At 33.7% G+C, this 20,388-nt stretch overlaps 1 protein-coding gene across 1 annotated transcript in view; it reads right to left on the minus strand.

Annotated features, from left to right (window-relative positions):
* LOC126968250 (tyrosine-protein phosphatase Lar) overlaps nucleotides 1-19,948 on the minus strand; it is a 414,602-nt gene extending 394,654 nt beyond the window's left edge. The window contains exon 1 of the mRNA XM_050813140.1: nucleotides 19,738-19,948. The gene's annotated coding sequence lies outside the window, so the exon portion shown is untranslated. The remainder of the gene's footprint in view (nucleotides 1-19,737) is intronic.
* Between the last annotated feature and the right edge of the window lie 440 nt (nucleotides 19,949-20,388).

Consider the following 20,388-nt stretch of genomic DNA (forward strand, 5'->3'; position numbering starts at 1 on the left):
CTTGAGGGCTTCAAAAAACTGCACTGACTGCTTAAACACATTAGGCTTAATAAACAGAGTGATTCTCAGATGGGCCCCAGGGCATACCGGAATCTTAGGCAATGAAATGGGCGATGAGATCGCAAGAGCTGGAGCTAAAGCAGTCCAATACGGTCCGGAACCTATTTGTGGACTGCCTAAGAGCTCCATTCGTCACACCCTGACGAACCAATGTCAACTAGAAAATAAATGCTGGAGGTACCAACAGGTTTAAACCATTCCAAAACTAATAAAGGCATTCAATAACAGAAACGCGAATGAAGCCCTATCATTGAGCAGGAAAAACCTATGCATACTCACCAGGATGCTAACTGGGCACTGTCACCTCAAAATAAGCACCTCAGTGTGGTTGGAGTAAAAAACGAACGAACTTGCAGATTTTGCCTTGAGGCCGATGAAAAGCGTCATCTCCTCTGCAATTGCGGCCCACTAATGCATAAGCGTACCACCATCCACGGCGACTTATACCCTACTCCCAGATCCCTGGCGTCAAGAAGATACTGAGGTTCATAAACGCGGCAGGGCTTAACGACGAGCTATAAGTATGAGTGGCGAACACAATAGTTAAATTCTGGACGCGGTGTTACTAGGACCCAATCAGGACTAGTCATATAGCCACCCTCTGCAAATAATAATAATAATAAAGAATGTATTTGATTTGTTGGACATGATATTAAGCATGTTTTTGTAGCAAAAAAATTTCAGTCAGCCTGCCATTCCGTCACTGCACAGGAAGGATGACTCGGTGGTCCACGACGCGGAAGAAGGCTAATCTTCTCTCTTCTCTTGTTCAACTCGTCTCTGACTGTGTTATTAATAAACGCGAAGCAAAGTTATTCCAACTTTAAAACTTTTCATCTTTGTCTCACCATTGTCACTACAGAATTACATGACAGAGAGAAGTCATTTTAAACTTCGAGTAACTTTATACTGCGTTTATCAATAAGACAGTGTATGACCAAGATGTTACACCACCGCTTATTCCGCGATGCGACTGATACATTCCGGAAGTATTCAGTAACTTCTTTAGATTCCATAATCGAAATTAGTTTTTGATACATATACAATGATAACATAATAAAAATGATCTGATATATGTGTTTACAATGTGATCTAAAATGAAATAGGAATAGGAAATAATAATTATTATTTCATAGTGTTGAATAAACTATCTACGTTCACAATGAAACACACACATACACATCAATTTATTTATTATCCACCGCCGTGGCAAAAATTTAGCGAACCCATACCATAGTAATACTAAGCCTTACCCCCAATACACAAAGCACAATCATAGTCCGTTTTAATCTATAGCTAGCGCCATCTAGGCATCTAGGACGTAAACTTTATTGATAGGTTTACCTGACATGAATTTCAACACATAGTATAAAAAAAACTAAATTATGAATTAATTTTTTAATTTACTGTCTTTATTCCAAAGTTTCGGAGGAAGCGAGCTATTTGAGAGCGGCGTCTGGTTGTGAGGTCGAAATGGCGTGTCTCAAAAATCGGACGAGAACCAGTATACACAATGCGACTCTATTCACTTTAATTATCTTTGTTTATAAGTACTGACCCACGTCAAAGGCTGAGGAAACAACTCAAGTAGTCAAACATAGTAAGTCACCGTTTATCTCGTTTAATCTCAACTACTTAGACGTAGGTAGCACGTTTCCATTACCAAATCCTTCTAAAACAACACTCGTTACATAAACATGAATTACGCTTTAGGCACGACTTTGTAGAGCGCGTGGTTTAATTTTATTCATCGGCTGTTTTAAAACAATCTTAAGATCACCAAGTACAGAATTCTTGTTAAATATATTTTTATCACATCTATTCGAAAGGATAGTTCCCCGTAAACTGGGACTAAAATAGCTTCTTAATCCATAGAGATTAAAAGTAATTTGAATTTAGAATCTCGATACTGTTAAAGTTTCAATCACCAAATATCAATCCCGGACGTTGAATGATCAAGTAACATGCTGAATGATAAGTAAAACCAAACTATTAAAAAATATTATTTGCCAAAGTAGTATAATGCGCCGATACAATCTGATTTTCAACTTCGTAAATTGTTTACATGAATCCGGATTTTAGTTTGATTTAACAAAAAAATTGGTGTGTCTTCTTCAAGTTGTGAGAAAGAGTATGAATATTTAACTGTACAGAGAACAATGTAACGGAGGCTAAAATGTGACAAAGAAACAGTATTATACCTACATCGCTTAAAAAAATACAAGATATCATAATTAATAATAATTTAATTAATAATAAACATTTATATGATTTTGTGTAAAAAGTGTGTCAATATTTATTAATATTTATTTATTTATAACACTAGAAATAAGGGATTGCTTGTAACTAATTCTAGTAGGCTTCATAAGATACATAATAGCTTTAAGGATAAATATATACACATTTATAATAAAGTCCCAGCCACTGTTCAGGCATTATCTACAAATAAATGTTTTATAAAAAAAATGGCTCTGACGTAAATCCTATTTATTACTCCACTGCTGAATATCTAAATGATCGGACTGCCTGGGACTAGATTGTGATTATTTTATAGCGATAGAAATGACTGTACAATATTATATATTTTTATTGAAAAGAGCGCAAAAAAAGAATGCTGGGAGAGTTTCTTGCACCGCTTCTTCTCTCTCAGAGCGCCATTTGTTTCCGAAGCGGTAGTAGTATCTAGTAGTTATTAGAAATGACATCAAAAAGAATTCTAAAGGAATCAATTTTGAGAAAATAAATGCCTTTATTTATAATATAACAATCATTGTTAAATTCTTCAAATTTAATACTTAGATTTTTCATTCAGATTGCTATCGCCACTCTGATGGACAGTGTCCAGTACGAACAAATTCATCCTCGTAGCTTGCGCACTCGTTATAACGCATCGGAGAAAAGGTAAAGAAAATGTATAGGAAAAACTTTGACAATGCAATCTTTATATTATGTGTTCAAGTATGAAATTGCCGATTTGTTCTGAAAAAAAATATGTTTTTAATAATAATATTTATTTAATCAAAATAATTACTATTGTTATCTATACATTGCTGTCATCTAATATGATGGTCATTTGTTGAACAAAAACGAAAGAAATATAATAAAGATATATTATTAAAATTGTCAACAGATATTATAATATTATGTACATAATTATTATATCGTGTCCTAATAAAGCTCATTATTCTAGAATGTTCTGTTTCTTGCGACGCGACGTCGGAAACAAAGAAATCTCTGTGAGTTTATTAACGAGACGACGTCCCGTCTCAAAGCTATTTTACTCTACATCTAGATCAATAAGAATCGTGTCGATCGAATTTTACGTCTGCGACTGACATGTCGCTGGTTCAATACCGAGAAGACTGATAACTAATGGTTGGTGAAAGTGTAAAAGCGAAAGCGAGTTTTTACCAGTGGGAGGCTCCTTTGCACAGGATGGCGACTAGATTATTGGTACCACAACGGCGCCTATTTCCGCCGTGAAGCAGTAACGTGTAAGCATTACTGTGTTTCGGTCTGAAGGGCACCGTAGCTAGTGAAATTACTGGGCAAATGAGACTTAACGTTTTTTATGTCTCAAGGTGACGAGCGCAGTTGTAGTGCCGCTCAGAATTTTTCGGGTTTTTCAAGAATCCTGAGCGGCACTGCATTGGAATGGGCAGGCGTATCAATTACCATCAGCTGAACGTAAATGAGCCCTCAGCCCAACAGCTATCACGTTGTATATCAAAATAGAACATTATTGAACTTAAATTAATATTCACTCACACATGTGATGCAGACATTTAATTTTAGCCGACCAGCTTCAACGATTCATATGAAAACCAATAGAAATCCAACTGGCATTTTGAAGCAATATAATATCTTGCTTTAGAACTCGCAGCTGTTTTAATAATATGTTCTAATTGTTTTATCCAGTACTAGCTGACCCGGCAAAAGTTGCTTTGCCATATAAATTATTTTAGAGCCAGACCGTTTCTTGGACATAGCAACATTACATTATTTTTCTAAAATAAAAGATTTTTTCTAAAATAAACGTAGCCTTAGTTACTCCTTATTACATCAGCTACCTGCATTGGCAAAAGTCCCGTGAAAATCGGCCTAGTAAAGTTACCTAAAAATAAGTTTATTTTACCACCTGAGAAAGTTAGAATGATGTAAAAGTTCTCTAAATTCTCGTTATTCATTTAAAACTATTATTTTGATTTGGTATCTGAACGACGGGGGACACTTAACAGGAAAATCAAAATAGTTTTTTTTATTTAATTCCGATCATTTTCACATTTATTCACCTTGTAAACCTACCCTGGACTTCCACAAATAATTCAAGACCAAAATAAGCCAAATCTGTCCAGTTGTTCTTGAGTTTTAGCGAGACTAACGAACAGCAATTCATTTTTATTTTTATCAAGTATGTCCACACCAGACGAAACCTTTCGAAAACAATTTGGTTTAACTACACACGTTGAATCTGACCTACCTTCTTCAATACGGTTTATCTTCTATGCATTATTACTAAATTTAATCTTAAATTAAAAGCCAAAACTGCAGTTACTTAAGTGTTAGTCAAATGGCTGATGAAAGCTATCTATGGTTGCGATATAAGATCGATATTACATATGTATATGTGAAAATTCGCACCAGTATTGAGTTGCACGTGCAGTAGTAATTGTTGAAGGGGCATCGCAGCTAGTGAAATTAATGGCCTAATGAGATCAAATTCGAATTCAAAAACACTTTATTCATGTAGGTCACGGAAATGTCAAAAAAAAACTGTTTCTTATTGAATTTACCGCTACTTCGTAAGCGGTTGAGCTAATGAGAAGAAGTAGCAAGAAACTCATTGCCAAAGTGGCAAGTTCAAGTCAAGATTTACATTTTAATTGTTTTACAAATCATTTCAATTACAATATATGCAAAGTGACGCAACAAAAATACTCAAATGTGAAAAACTGAAAGGCAAAAAAAAGAAAAAAAAGTGAATTAATACTTATAAACACAAGAAAGACATCAAAGTGACGAGGGCAATCGCGATGCCGCTCAGAATCTTAACAAGGCGTAATACCCAAAAATGTTAGACCTTTTATGCGTCTAGATAAACTAAGACAGCTGTGAAAACGTCGAAAAATTGAGGTTGACAGTTAGCCTCCATTTTACGCAATGCACGTGCACCACTGTCTATGTATGTCTGTATGTCTGTCAATATACAGTTTGATATTGCGGTACTAAAACTAGTGATGGACAACCTTAGCAAACATCGACAGATGGTGGGAAACTATTTACAAAAAAAAAATATGTATTTTATTACGTTGATTCTTGAAGTATAAATAACACGGCAAAACGAAATTAATTCAAATGCAAAAAATACTTCAGAGTATTGTATGTTCCGTCGCAGCCATATCTATTATACGTCAAAAGTTAGTTCTCTGGACACTCGCGAGTGGCGTTTCAAATAGGCACAAAAAATTTGCTGTCAAACATAATATTATGGAACAACCTGTCCAGTGGTATTTATACAGGTTAGTGACGCACACTAACACAAAGTGACACACAAATTATTATAGGGAACCATAAAATATTAAATATACTTTTAAAAACACGGACATCGAATGCGCCGACAAATTAACATTTTTAGGCATTGACAGCAATTTAAATTTGAAGGGCCATATCGAAAAAAACAAAAACAAAATTATCGAAATTTATAAATGGACTCAGAGAACTAAAAACAACTACCAACTTAAAAACCGCACTAGCCGCGTATTATGCTTATGGCTACGCATTTTTGAGATACGGAGTTATTCTCTGGGGAAACAGCACAAATGCCCAGGATCTCTTTATATCACAAAAAAAGTGCATACGAATACTGGCCAACATAAAAATAACAGACTCATGTCTACCCCATTTAAAAAAATTAAATATTCTAAGCCTACCCTCCATATATATCTTCGAAATATGCAAATTTGTTAAAAGAAATCTACACAATTACACAAAGAAAGAAAAATAAGACTTGTCGATTTCCCAAAAGATATTATATATATAAACTAGCTGACCCGGCAAACGTTGTTTTGCCATATAAAGTATAATTCACGCGATAGTTTTATAAGTAATAAAATATTACCTATATTATAGCCTGTACATCATTTTGTTCTATTGTCAATAGTTTTTGCAGCGCACGCAAAAATTGGTTTTCGATTTTACACCTTGTGTTACAAAATAGCAATATTATTACGGATCCCTAATTTTGAAAAAAAAAATAGCCTATATATAGCCTTCCTCGATAAATGGACTACCCAACATTGAAAGAATCATTCAAATCGGACCAGTAGTACCAGAGATTAGCGCGTTCAAACAAACAAACAAACAAACAAACAAACAAACACTGCAGCTTTATAATATTAGTATAGATTAAACCTCCCACCATCAAATTAAGTACTTACATACTTCGAGTCCTTATGTAATGTCTATAAAAATACACAATAATCTCCCAAACAAAATTCGAAGCATAAATAATGAAAATTAATTTATTTAAATACTGAAAAACTTTTAATTTGAAAAGTGCTTCCATGCCGCAAATGACTTCCTAAACGAGCCAAACGAAAATAAATAAAAATTTGGGTCTCCCTACTACGGTCTGCTGTTCAGACCGAATTGCGACACCCAAACTGGGTATCTATAATACTGCCTTGTATAATTTACTCCAAATGTTATATTTAAGGACTGTATTTATGGAATTGCAATAAATTGAAATCGCGAGTGTAAGACGTAGCTTGTCACGCACACTAAAGTAATAAAGCTGGCCTGTTTACATCGGTTGTCGAGCAGCAAAAGCCTATATCTAGCTAGACGTATAAATGATCTAAGCAAAAATATTAATTTAGATTACCACCAATTTGGAAAAGTTAAACTTTTACTTTGTCCGGGGAAATGAAAAGGCATAAAAGGCATTTATTTTCTCAAAATTGATTCCTTTAGAATTCTTTTTGATGTCATTTCTAATAACTAGTAGATATTACTACCGCATTGGAAACAAATGGCGCTCTGAGAAACAAGAAGCGGCGCAAGAAACTCACCCAGCATTCTTTTTTTGCGCTCTTTTCAATAAAAATATACAATAAGTACATTATTGTCATGTCATTTCTATCACTATAAAATAATCACAATCTAGTCCCAGGCTGTCCGATCATTTAGATATTCAGCAGTGGAGTAATATACTCTAGTGGATTTACGACAGAGACATTTTTTTATAAAACATTTAAATTTATTTATAGATAATGCCTGAACAGTGGCTGGGACTTTATTATAGAAGTGTATACATTTATCCTTAAAGCTATTATGTATCTTATGAAGCCTACTAGAAATAGTTACAAGCAATCCTTCATTTCTAGTGTCATAATAATGAAAATCACTATTAAGAGCAAAAAGGTGACGATTTTTGTGAACGTGTATTAAATTTTTAAATTAAGATAATCACTATAATATTATGCATACATTTGTTTCATTTTTTTTTATCACTTGTATTTTTTTATGCCAAGTATAAGTATTTAATTATTATTTTTTTACCTCTAAGTCTTTTTTAGTTGTATTATTGTGTGTGGTTTGTGTTTGTTATTAATAAAGTTTTCATTCATTCATTCAAATTTTCATAAATGTACGGTACATTTGCGTATCCGTATGTAATATACGAATAGACAGACCCACAATATTTTATTAATTAAATGACGCTCATCGATGACGGTGAAAACCAGAGCGAACGTCGCCTAATTACCTAAAGTGCATCGCAAGCGACGTCCGACGACGACGTCCGAGTAACCACACCACGTGCTGCGAACATATTACGTACAAGTTATTGAATTCGAGAGCGCTAAGTCTAGTCAATACAGAATCTTGCTTGCAAGGAGGCTTTCTGTACTAGCAATTCACTCTTTGACTGGCCTAATGAAACCTTTATTACATCGCCTCAAATTTTTTCGTCCATCTATCGCTTGACACATTACAGCCGACCTCGGATTAGGGCTGAAGTTTAGTCATTTATTCCAACTATTGCTTTCAAGTCAGATTTGCCGAGTGTTCTAAGTAAGAATTAAGCTCTGGTTCCCGAGAATATGAGTTTGAACCTAAATCTGACAAAGGTTTTTTATATAAGTAATATCTAAATATATGTTAATTACGTGAGACGTTGTTTGTCCGCGATGGACTCCTTAACTAATGAACGGATTTAAATGAGGATTACTTTATGAAGTGCAGTTTAGTCCAACTTGAGAGATAGGATAGTTTTTATTTCGATTTGGGACCCATAATTATTTTTATTTCAAATATTTGTTTGGCATGGACATATTTTCTGTGAGAGAATTTATTGACGTACGGTTTGACAGTTCTGCTGTGAAACAATTTCATTATATCAACAGGGAGTATTTACGAAATAATTCTTTATGTTATGGAGAATTATTGACAAATTCATAAAATAAGCATTTTATTTATTATGTGCAGAACAACGTCTGTTGAGTCAACTAGTAATATATATAAATTACGTGACACGTTGTTTGTCCGCGATGGACTCCTAAACTAATGAACGGATTTAAATAAGGATTACTTCATGGAGTTCAGTTTGGTCCAACTTGAGAGATAGGATAGTTTTTATTTCGATTTGGGACCCATAATTATTTTTATTTCAAATATTTGTTTGGCATGGACATATTTTCTGTGAGAGAATTTATTGACGTACGGTTTGACAGTTCTGCTGTGAAACAATTTCATTATATCAACAGGGAGTATTTACGAAATAATTCTTTATGTTATGGAGAATTATTGACAAATTCATAAAATAAGCATTTTATTTATTATGTGCAGAACAACGTCTGTTGAGTCAACTAGTAATATATATAAATTACGTGACACGTTGTTTGTCCGCGATGGACTCCTAAACTAATGAACGGATTTAAATAAGGATTACTTCATGGAGTTCAGTTTGGTCCAACTTGAGAGATAGGATAGTTTTTATTTCGATTTGGGACCCATAATTATTTTTATTTCAAATATTTGTTTGGCATGGACATATTTTCTGTGAGAGAATTTATTGACGTACGGTTTGACAGTTCTGCTGTGAAACAATTTCATTATATCAACAGGGAGTATTTACGAAATAATTCTTTATGTTATGGAGAATTATTGACAAATTCATAAAATAAGCATTTTATTTATTATGTGCAGAACAACGTCTGTTGAGTCAACTAGTAATATATATAAATTACGTGACACGTTGTTTGTCCGCGATGGACTCCTAAACTAATGAACGGATTTAAATAAGGATTACTTCATGGAGTTCAGTTTGGTCCAACTTGAGAGATAGGATAGTTTTTATTTCGATTTGGGACCCATAATTATTTTTATTTCAAATATTTGTTTGGCATGGACATATTTTCTGTGAGAGAATTTATTGACGTACGGTTTGACAGTTCTGCTGTGAAACAATTTCATTATATCAACAGGGAGTATTTACGAAATAATTCTTTATGTTATGGAGAATTATTGACAAATTCATAAAATAAGCATTTTATTTATTATGTGCAGAACAACGTCTGTTGAGTCAACTAGTAATATATATAAATTACGTGACACGTTGTTTGTCCGCGATGGACTCCTAAACTAATGAACGGATTTAAATAAGGATTACTTCATGGAGTTCAGTTTGGTCCAACTTGAGAGATAGGATAGTTTTTATTTCGATTTGGGACCCATAATTATTTTTAATTTCAATATTTGTTTTGTATGGACATATTTTCTATGAAAGAATTTAGTGACGCACGGTTTGACAGTTCCGCTGTGAAATAATTTTATTATTAGAACAGGGAGCATTTTTATGAAAACTTCTTAATGTTTTGAAATATTATTGGCAAATTCCTATAAAACAGCTTTTTTATTATTTACGGAACAACGTCTGTCGGGGCAGCTAGCTTTTCATAGGGATCTCTAATTTTTATGAAAATAAAATTCACTCGCAGATAATGCAACTTTCTGGGTGTTAAAATTTATAAAATCGAGAAATAGAGACTTTTTGCCGTTACAAACAATTATTTGTTTGAGTTGAAGTTGCAAGAGAACATGAGCGACGGTGATCACTCACCATCAAGTTACGCCCGTTTGCCGTTTGTGTTCCGCTGATCCATTACTCACAATTTTAATACAAGTTTTATACTGTTGAACACAAAATTATTGTTCTTATATTCTTTATGCTGAAATGTAGAGCCATTTAAATACTCAATCAATTTGATCAACTTCAGTATTCCACAATGGTCTGGATCGATTCCGACTCACAACTAATTTTATGTTAATATAAATTTAACAGTCAAATTAGATAATGTAACATTTTTCAGGTTTTAACCTTAAGCTATGAGGAACTGCAAGAAATACTTAAAGGTGTCAATCGCCTGATTTTTATGAATACATTACTTATTATTGGGTTTTGCAACACAAACAAACAAACAAATGCGTTTATTTTTTTTAAATTTACTGAATGAAATGCTTACTTATTAGGCATAGAAGGCATTTATTTTCTCAAAATTGATTCCTTTACAATTCTTTTTGATGTCATTTCAATAACTACCAGATACTACTACCGCTTCGGAAACAAATATTGACTTCATAATACGACAGAACATTAAAAAGAAATATATTGAATTAGGCGTTACTTTGCGGAAATCCATAATTATACAAATGATTTAAGTTTTCTTTAGTGTTTATTCCGCCAATATTTGTTTTTAAAACAATTCGACACGTGTTTCGTGCCAGATTTTGGCGAGACAACACGTCCTGAGGATGCCTCGTGTAGAGGCGAAACACGTGTCGAATTGTTTTAAAAACAAATATTGGCGGAATTAACACTAAAGAAAACTTAAATCATTTGTACGACAGAACATTATTAAATCAGTGGTGGGATAACCCGTGATATTAAAAATCAACCTTCGACTCGGGCTTTTTTAAAGCAGCTAGTTTGCAATAACCTACTCTCCAACCTTATATTAATATATACTATTCTAAGACAAACAGCTGTGGAATGAACTTCCTTGTGCAGTGTTTCCGGGACGATACGACATGGGTACCTTCAAAAAAAGAGCGTACACCTTCCTTAAAGCAACGCTCCTGTAATTCATCTGGTGTTGCAAGAGAATGTGGGCGGCGGTGATCATTTAACACCAGGTGACCCTTTCCCTGTTTTCTCCTCCTTTTCCATAAAAAAAACCAGGTTCAATTCCTAAAAAAAAATCTAATCTGTATTTAGTAACGCTATAACTGTCATTATTACTTATTTGTATGAACAGAGCACAAATTCTTTAGACAGAGCTATCAGACCAAACGGATGAGAATATCTGAGTAACCTACATTTTTCCGGCTGACATATTTTCTGAACAAGATATGGCCTGTGTCCGTACAAATCCAGCCTTAATAATCGTGCCTACTTTTCGCGTGTAATATAATATAGTTTATATATTAACTTCTACGCTTTACGCCAGTTAGTTTTTTTTATAATAATATATAATAAGGGACGAGACTAACAGGACGTTCAGATGATGATAATTGATACGCCCTACCAATTACAATTAGTTAGTTAATTGCAGTATTATTATCCATAATGATTTTAAGTACTGCGAATATTCGTCAATTTGTAAATTAATCAATAATTCAGAGGCAAATATTTTGCAGATACTAAAATCCGTCCTGGTTTCGGCTATCTTGAGTTGAAGATACGGAGGCATTTTAATAAAACACTTAAAGGATTGAAACGCGTGAAAATTGAACTGTGTTTTAGCGTAAACGTTACATTATATTATTTAACCCGACATTTCGTGATCTTTTCAGAGCACATTTTCAGGAAGACTGCGGGAGTCGGGAAAGTATTTGTCGTATATTCAACGTTGACTACAACTAAAGTGAGATTGAATATTAAAAAAATTACCAAAAAAATAACCGACTTCAAAAACACTGTTTCAAAACAACAGATATAATATGCACTAAAAAGTATAAAAATAATTGAGTATTTTTATACAATCTAATTAATTAATCAAATTCTAGTTACGATTATTGTCATTTTTGGAGTCGAAGTAGTACACTAACTAACAATTTGGCTAAATATGTGTAGATATACTAAATTTTTCAATGCAGCAATAAACGTAAGCGCTTCGCAATTTGATTACAGACAGTAAGAAATTCTGCCACAGATCGCACCCTCACTGTAAGTCGTTAAGGAGTCCCATTGATCATCATATTCGACTACGACAATTACTTGGCCATAACTATGTTATGGTAGATGACTTAAATATCCGGATACAATAAAAAATATTCGGCCGAGTATCGTTAATTTGCTCCTAAGAATTGAAGAGCTCCGTTACTTTCTCAAGTATTCCGTAATCAGAACCTAACCAAACTCTCACAAAACTATCTTTGAAGTATATCCTTTCCAATAAAAAAAGAATCATCGAAATCGGTTGGCGCGATATTGAGTTATTCGTAAATTTATCATCCACTTTGCTATACGTTTTAGGAAATTTAAGACTTTTATGGTATTCTCATGGATGCCATTGTCAGATCTGGACCACACGGGAAGCACCAGCTTTCAAATAAAAAAAGAATTATCAAATTCGGTTCACCCAGTCGAAAGTTGTGAGGTAACAAACATAAAAAAACATTCCGGCGAATTGAGAACCTTCTCCTTTTTTGAAGTCGGTTAAAAATAAAAAGTACTTAACCAATAGTTTTTGATTCATGGTCTGTACTATTTAATCAAAGAACCGGCCCTAAATAACGCGTCTTACCAGATCAAATTGTAGAACTCTCTTCAGTCTTGGAGGAGAAATTTACGAACACAAATATTGCACACAGAACATTAATTATAAAAACCTACTTTCATAAATAAATTAAGTACTTTTGCATTAATTAAATTACTAAGAAGATTTAAATGAACGAAGAAAGATAAAAAAATCCTTTCAGAATGAATGTAAGTATTGTGTTTAAACATATATTCAATGCAAATAACAATACTCTCTCTCTTTCTTGTCTCTAGTAGTTTATGTATTATTATATAAAGTTTATTTTTTATTTTTATGAAAATAAGGGACAAGACGAGCAGGACGTTCAGCTGATGGTAATTGATATGCCCTGCCCATTACAATGCAGTGCCGCTCAGGATTCTTGAAAAACCCCAAAAATTCTGAATGGCACTACAACTGCGCTCGTCACCTTGAGACATAATATGTTAAGTCTCATTTGCCCAGTAATTTCACTAGCTACGGCGCCCTTCAGACCGAAACACAGTAATGCTTTCACATTACTGCTTCACGGCAGAAATAGGCGCCGTTGTGGTACCCATAATCTAGCCGGCATCATTTGCAAAGGAGCCTCCCACTGGTAAAATTTGCCGTTTATATAAAGTTATCAACACGTTTCAAAACAAAGCTCTCTAAAAGCAACGGAAACTCGGTAAGCTGCGGCGGTAAATGGATTATAGTGCATTACAGCAGACAGGTAGGTACTCAACAATGTAGTCATTACGCATTATATGTATTAACAATTTAGCGATAAGCAGATAAGCACAAAAAGTTTTTATTGGCCCCCCTAGCCGCTTAAAAACCTAATATTCTAGGGGTACCACGATTGCGCCCTTGCATTGCATTAGTTAGATTTTAGTATCTTTAGCCCAGTAAGTTAATTAGCTTCAGCGCTCTTCAACACACAAACAGTGCTTCCACAATACCGCTTAGCGGCAGAAAAAAGCACCGCTGTGGTACTTCATTGGCCGGTATCCTAGGCAAAGAATTCTAGATAAAATCTCTGAACAGAGAGAGATGGCAATATATTTATATTATAATAGACACATTATATTTGCCCCGACTTCGTTTTCGTCACAACGATCGCGATCACCAGTAAAAATCAGGAAATAAATTATTTGTAACACAAGAGACGCACATTATAACGATTCGGTATTGGCCGACAAAAAAGTTTGATGGGCTACACGATTGCCTTCAAACTGAACCGTCAGCAAACTATCGGCCGACTGTTAAATCAGTACAGCGCTCTTCTAGGCGCGCACACCACCGATTGTTTAGTCGGCCAGACTCATCAATAGCCGATTTAAAACTAATAGCGAATCGTCCCTAAAACTGTCGGCCGATAGTTGTCTAGTGTGCGCACTCATCACAGACCCAACTGTTTAGTCGGGCCAGTGTGCGTACTTAACAGCCGAACTCAACCAAACTATCGGCCGATCGAAAGTCTGCAGTTTGCGGGGTCTCTAACTAGACCTATAGATGGACTAGGAACATGTACAATGGATTTCGCCATGCTCCCTTTAGCACAATGTTTTTACAGTTAGCTTTTTACAACATGGTTGAATCAAGGGATGCCACGCCTGCCCACCTTAGGTCCATTTCAGCCTCCCTTCAACCTTTCAGAGCTTGCCGTAGCCGTGCATTCGCAAAGCAAGAATTGAGAACTCATTGAATATAATAATAGGGGTGGATGGGTAGGAACTTCGAATTGATTGAAGCGTGGTTTGAGATTTTTGGTGAAACTGCAGTTTTTGTTTTAAAAATATATGCAACATTCAAGTATCGACTTTCAGTTCTTTTTTTTTTATTCGGGTTAGACAAGAAAGATGGATACTTCAAAAATTCGAGTGATTTTTGAATACGAGTTCCGACGGGGAACTAACGCGGCAGAAACAGCTCGCAATATCAATGTTGCATTTTGTGAGCGGACTGCTAATAAACGCACCGTGCGATTTAGGTTAAACGCTTTCGTGATGGAAACTTTGATTTTAAGAACGAACCACGTGGATGACACCTGTGAATAACAATGAATTGATAGAGATGGTGGAAGCCGATCCGAGCCACAGGAGCTACGAAACTACCCAGGAATTAGCGGCATGGTTTAAAGTTACCAGTACCGACAATATTGACTCATTTGCATCAAATAAAAAAAAATATGAAAAATGGGTGCGTCATGATTTGACTGATCTGCAGAAAGAAACGCGTGTAGAAACTTGGGATGCCTTGTTGATTCGATACAGAAATGAAGGAATATTGGATCGAATTGTGAACATGCGATGAAAAGTGGATTATTTACGATAAACGTAAGCGAAGAATGCAATGGCTGACCCCAAGTCAAACGTCGCAACAGTGTCTTAAAGCAAAGCTTACCAATAAAAAGGTAATGGTAACTGATTTGTGGTCTCTGCATGGTGTTATTCACTATAGCTTTCACCGATCTGGTCAAGCATTAACGGCAGATGCCGAACTCCGAACAATGATAGCAAAATTAGCAGTGAAACAGCCCCGAATCATGAATTGATTTTCACCATTATTGCTCCATGATAACGCAAGACCTCATACAGCACGAGAATCCGTTTTAACTCTACAGGAACTGCAATTGGAAACCACTCGTCACCCTCTGTATTCGCCAGACCTTGCTACAAGACAGTCTACCAATTTTTTTCGTACTTTGGTCAATTTTATACGTGATAAAAAGGTTTCTTCTCAGGAGGCAGTACAAAATGCTTTTACACAGTTTGTATAATCTAGATCACCCAAGTTCTAACGCAAAGGCATAAATGACCCTGTTAGATGTACATGTGTAACAACATAGATATTAATAGTAATTATTTTGATTAAATAAATATGTTAAATTAAAAAAAAAAAAACGAATTTCAATTTTTCAGTACAAATTGACAATTTCATACTCTAGCTCCTAATATTAGATATTACGCATTACTCATTAGTACTTGATGTGGAAATTAATTATGGTCATGTAACTAGGCTGGTCTCAAAATTGACGATTGCGTATTTTAGGTTAGGTATGGTTGGCTTACAAGACGTAGACTATATTGAATATATTGGACCACAGTAATGTAAATAATAGGGTACAAGAAATGTTTATAAGTGCTAATTCCATGCGGGATGACTATCGCCTATTAAATAAATACATTATATTACTACGTACACGTGAACGGTCCATATAGACTTGTTCAGCAATGTTGTCATTTGTACAGTAAAATTCGAAATTCATGGAATTCTGTTATATTATGCTTCCACAGGCTCTTCAAAATTTCTGTATAAAACGTATCTAGATATATGTAAGTACAATATTCTTTTCTGCTCTCCGATTGTGTGCAAAATTTTGTGATGATCAATAATATTAGTAAGTTAGTCAACTTAGCAAGGAATTGAATATTTCGCATAAACGCTCGGTTTAATTAAATATGAAGTTAGTGCAGTGGACCGTGGTCTTAAAAGCATTGGCACTCTACAAAATAGTGAATCCATCCAACATTTACTTTGGTACACTTGAATGTTCAGAACTTTTTGCGTTCATTCGAAACATTTCGTGCTTCGAGAATAATTTGTTCTTAATGTCGAAACCTAAATTTATATACTGTGGGGAACTAGGTTTACTGTAAATTATGAACTTTGAAAGCAGTACTTAATTTAAATAGTAATAAGAACTCAATTGGGTACTCAAATATGATTTATTTATATGAAAATACGAAAGTATCGGTCAAGACTACACTTCTAAATCATTAAACTTGCTCTTATTCACTACACTCGGTGAGTTCTTGGATCCTCCATGATTTCAATGAGTTTCTTTTTAAGCATTGTTGCCAGTGTCATGTTCTTGATGTAACTCGTTTGTGATATTGCAAAAATACTATTTTTTTTTACAATAATGTGCTTAGTGGACACTAAAAAGATCCATTTATTGTGTATAATGAGACATACTAGTCATGGATGTCTATGTATTATTGTATGTTTAAATATTTATATTGTATTAAAAATATATAATATTGTCTTGTACCCATAATACAGGCTATGCCTAGTTTGTGGCATGATTATTTGTGTAAAAGTGTGTCAATATTTTATGATATCTTGATAATAAAAACATCCAGCTCAGAGTGTATTTTCTATAAAGCATGAGAACTGAATAGTATTTCCTATGCCAGTACTCAACTCAAATAGTTGGATGCCAGAGAGAAGTGGTGCTGAGATATTTTATGATATAATCTAACATTTGATACATACAACTTTTGAGAAGCCGATAGCAAACATCATTATTGCACTTGTGAATGTTGTAGGTATAATGCTTCATATACTATAAATGACTTAGCAGATATTTAGATGTTGTGGTACATTATTGATTGAGATCTAGATGCAATGGTCATCATGTCTGTGTGATTCTGAATTGCAGTTTACAAATGCAGCACTAACATTTTGTCTGTGAAAAAATTAATGTATTCTAAATTTAAATAAAATGTCCTCCTTACATATATACAAAGCTGATGAAAGTGAGTTGATTATAGTTCCTTTATCCTTAGAATACACAGACGAGTAAAAAAATAAGGACTCCGTGTCACCTTACATAACAATGAGGCACCAAAACCATCCCCAAAACGTGTAAATACATAGCCCCACACACACACTTACACTAATACAAGCCGATCGGCCGCCATTATGAGATTTGCCATTGTCTGTGACAGATCAGTTTGTGTCGCAATAAAATATTTAAAAAAGGCCGTTGTGTGTTGTGAAAAAGTGTAAAAAAAAAAACATAAAAGTATTTGTGGATATATGATTATTTAGGGGAGAAAAAATTGTATAACTGGTATACCCCGTAACCACTCCCACACTAGCATAAAGGCGCTTCACTTGCTAATATCAGGGCGCGGAGTCCTTCTTTTTTTACTAGTCCGTGCTAGAATAATAATAATTTTCCAAAATTTACACACAATGTCATGCTAATTAAGAGTCAGCTTAATAAATTAATATTAGAATTATACAAGTTATATTTTGAAGTTTGTACAATAACATGTAAGGTCTGAAGCATATCTTTGGTGGTAGATTATTTCAACTTAATAATCCAATTTAGAATAAAAATATTAATTTGAATCACTAGTATGCACTAGACGATTTTAGGAAAAATCATTTGATTCACAATTACCAATAGGTAAAAAAAATTAAAACATTTATGTTTTCAACCCACAAAAGTAAAACACAACTACATTAACCAACTATAATATTTTACTTTACTTAAAACAAACCCTTCGCTCTGGCAGAATCATGCAAGCCCAGTAGAGGGAGCCAATTATTAATTTAGAAAAAAAATGGTAATAAATAGCAGTATCAATATCATATATCTGATTTGAGTCAGGAAACAAAATAAATAAGCTTCAGACCAATTTCATTGTTACATACCGTATTCCGACCTAGATTTGAATAATTTAATGTTATACTCAATACCAGTGAATATCATATAAAAATAATGAAATTGACTTGAAACTTGGTATTAAGTCATACATCAAATCATCAATTAATCACATTCTCAAGAACCAATTAGATTTTAGAAATTTCTCAATGTGTATCATTCAAGAGAAGAATTCAATAAATCACTTGCCCCATATGGCATAATATTATGAATCATACAATGATGAGACGATGCACATGTGTTAAAAACACAAACTTTACTATGCCACTAATCTACGTTATAAAAATAAATTATAGCCCAAGCTTATTACGCTTCTTAATTTTATGTCTATTTATGACATCTTGATATTGTAATTAGGGCGACCAATGTGAGATGTACAATACATCTAATATATAAAATTCTCGTGTCATGGTTGAACATTGAACTCCTCCTAAACGGCTTGACCGAATCTCATGAAATTTTGAGTGGGTAGGTCTGAGAATCGGACAACATCTATTTTTCATCCCCCTAAATGTTAAGGGTGGTCCACACTAAATTTTATTTGTTATTTTTTTTTAATTTTTTTTGAAATTTGTTTAATTATAAGTCAGCATTAAAAAATACATACAACTTCAAATTTTCACCCATCTACAATCAACAGTTACTTTTGTATCGCGATTTTAATATCGGCAATACAATGTTTGCTGGGTCAGCTAGTATTATATATATGTAGTTAAAATAAAATATAATAATCTATTCAATATGAAGAACAATAGTTACTAATAACTAATATTTTTAAGGGGTAAAAAGAAAAATTAATTAAATTTGCCCTTTGGTTTCACTGCTCTATGGTTAAAAGGAAATTATTTAAATTTATAGATAGTTTAAGTAATTACTGAACAAAATATTTCTGGTGTGTTAAATGTGGAAAAAATTAAATGTTATTGCACTAATTTTATATGTACCTAATATATTAAAATACTTTTTGTCTATAATATTATGTCAACTCCTATTAAAAATAATTTGTGTATTTCTTATTATATTTTAGTAGGTAATTAATTTATTTAATAATTTGTATGTCGAAATAATTGGTGCCATATTTATATTATCAATAAACAAACAAGAAAGATTTTAGATGAACTCTATATTTTTTGATTAATTTAATATTTTCTAAATTTCATGGTCTCTCATCAAAAACATCTTTTAAATAACTCAGCTTAAGAATATAGCCACTTTATGACTTATATACATTAAAAAACAAAAATAAAATACTCAAATATCATCAGATGTCTGATAACCTGGATGACAAGATAAATAGTCGTACCTGATATTAGTATTGTTAAGCCGCTAGTCTTAGCTTACTATTAATTATATGGAGAGATATAATTAAGATGTAAGGAAGTGTCTAGTTAAAATGTTTAAGTCATTTATAAATTATAAAATAGAGAAACATACCCCTTATAAAACCTCACAAGAAATGTACTTGTAAAGTTCACCAATACAAAGCATTATCACCAATATTTGTTCACTGCACAAAAAAATCACTGCCACATTATTGTTTCCAGGGTTTTTAGGAAATACTCACCCGCGCAAACGAAAATCACTTCTCTATTGACATAAACACAAACCGAGCGTCCGCCATATGTACTGCGTTCCGAATTTGTCTATGAATTCAACTGTTTCAATATGTCATTGTCTACACTTTTCAACTTGAAGTACTAAATGATTTTATTATTTTTGTATATTGTCCTTTTATACATAAATTTTATGTATCTCTTACTTGGTATCAACTTAACACATAAATGTTACTGTTAAATCCAATAACACCAAGTTATTGTATTGTGAGCAGACACTGATAGTGATGTTCCGAACGCACTTCCACTTACCGCTGAGCTTATTCCGAGCGGTTCTCAGAAACTTCACTTCGCTTCACTCGAGACGAGCTTTGATTTCGATTTACGGAAGAGTATAGAGCCGATGTAGTAGCTACGAATGAAGAAGACAGAATATAATTTTTCATTTAACTTAACCCTTAATACTTCCCTAAGGCTCTGTGATGATTTTATTAAGGTTATAACTCTACTATAGAATTAGTAGATTTTTCAA

The sequence above is a fragment of the Leptidea sinapis genome, chromosome 1, assembly GCF_905404315.1.
Source record: "Leptidea sinapis chromosome 1, ilLepSina1.1, whole genome shotgun sequence".
Lineage (NCBI taxonomy): Eukaryota > Metazoa > Arthropoda > Insecta > Lepidoptera > Pieridae > Leptidea > Leptidea sinapis.